The sequence below is a fragment of the Chinchilla lanigera genome, unplaced genomic scaffold (genome assembly GCF_000276665.1).
Source record: "Chinchilla lanigera isolate Chin_1 unplaced genomic scaffold, ChiLan1.0 scaffold00174, whole genome shotgun sequence".
NCBI classification, from domain to species: Eukaryota; Metazoa; Chordata; class Mammalia; order Rodentia; family Chinchillidae; genus Chinchilla; species Chinchilla lanigera.
Genome location: NW_004955575.1, coordinates 1,210,697 through 1,212,566, shown reverse-complemented (window position 1 = coordinate 1,212,566; position 1,870 = coordinate 1,210,697).

The following is a 1,870-nucleotide window of genomic DNA, read 5'->3' as shown; positions in this document are numbered from 1 at the left end:
TTTTATTGACCTGAAGTGTATACAGGATGCAGTGATAGGCCTGCTGAAAAAGTCTATTTGAATTTCTTTACTAGATTTATGTACAAGATTTTTAAGTATTTTCTTTGAGCTTAAATAAAGCATCCCTTGTTTGATGAGTACTGTGGGTTTTCCAGACAGTTCACAGTAGATAGGGGTTCCACTACTTAGGTGGGAGTCAGGGCTAGGTAGACAGCACATCGAGGATGACAACTCTTATAGATCAGGACTAGGTAATGAGTGAAAAGCCTGGATGTCAATAGTTCCAATTCTAGGGATTTGTTCTATGCTTACATATGCACTTCTATGCAAAAATGATTGTACACATATGTAGCTTGGATCATATTTTGAAATGCCAAAATCATTAAATAGTAAGCCACAGGGGAGTGTCTAAATAAATTATGATACACACTTGCTATAGTTTGGATCGGAACTGCCCCCAAATCCCATGCATTAAAGTGTTGGTTCCCCAAGACTATTGGGGGTGGTGGTGGAACCAAGCTATTGGGAGGTGGTGGAACCTTTCAGAGGTGGAGCCTAGTAGAAGGACTTCAGTCCCTGGGGGCAGGGGAGAGGGAGAGTACAGTTATTTTCTCTCTTTTACATCCAGTTATGAGGTGAGCAGTTTTGCTGTGCACGGCTGCCATGATATGTTACCTTATCACAGACCCAAAGGCAATGGAGCTAACTGACCATGGACTGAAATCCCCAAAAGCCAAAATAAACCTTTTCTCTCCCTACATCAATTGCCTCGGGTATTTGTTACAGTAACAGAAAGCTGCCTAACGGACTACCTCCATACAGTGCAATACTATATGCTGTGAAAAACAGGACATTCCTTGCACACTGATATGGAATAGTCTCTAAAGGGGGTCTATAATTTTGTTAATAAACATCTATGACTCTAGAGCACTATCTCTTCTGCTGAAGCTCCCTGAGGGCCAGTTGAGGTACTCACTGAGACTGTGCACAGCTCAACTTGTTTCTCTGCTCAAACCAATCTTTTGCTTCTGTTCCACAGATGTCTTACAGTTTGCTTATGGTATGCAAACTTGGCACCTTAAAATAATAATTGTCCTGTGAGCCAGGAATTCAGGAGCTATTGGGCTGGCTTATGGTACTTCAAAAAATATTGTTCAAGATGTCCCCTGGGTCTGTCTCCCCCATGCCCTGCAGAGACCAGAAAGAAGTATGTTTAGTGGAGACAGTGACCATGCTTGTTGTTGAGATGCATAGAGGTAGTGAAAACTGTTGAGAGCAGGAGCTCCAACTAAGCTATCTTAGAAAAATATTATCTCCCCTGTTCTATTGGCCTCCAGAGGAGGAAGCTCTGTGGCCGGGATAAGTCTCCCTTTGACTGTGGTTTCTGTCTCTTTTCTCTTATTAAGTCCATATTAAGCATGGAGAATATGTGGTCATCATTATTTCCCCAGTATCCCATCTAGATTTAGCCAGTGATGAATTCCTCTATTTTTTCCCCAAAAGGTGAAATAATCTCCTTCCTCTTATAGTTTTTCCCTTCACCATTCTTTTCATTATTTTCCTACTTACATGGATAAAAATGAAATTAGCCTGGAAATTTGAATCATATTCCCCTAAATAATTTATATGTATTAAATGACTGAAGTCAGGCAGTATTGCAGTTTGTTCCTGTGTTCTGCCCTCCACCATCGTCCCAAATCCCTCTCCACAAATATCTTCTCACAGGTCTTCTCTGCACCTCTCCCAATGCACCTTAGTCATCAGTGGAATAAATTAATTCCATAAGAGTGGTGCCAAAGGTGGGACTCCAACCTCTTGGTTATTGTCAGATTCTATCCCCAGTAATTTTTTTTTTTTTTTTTTTTTTTTT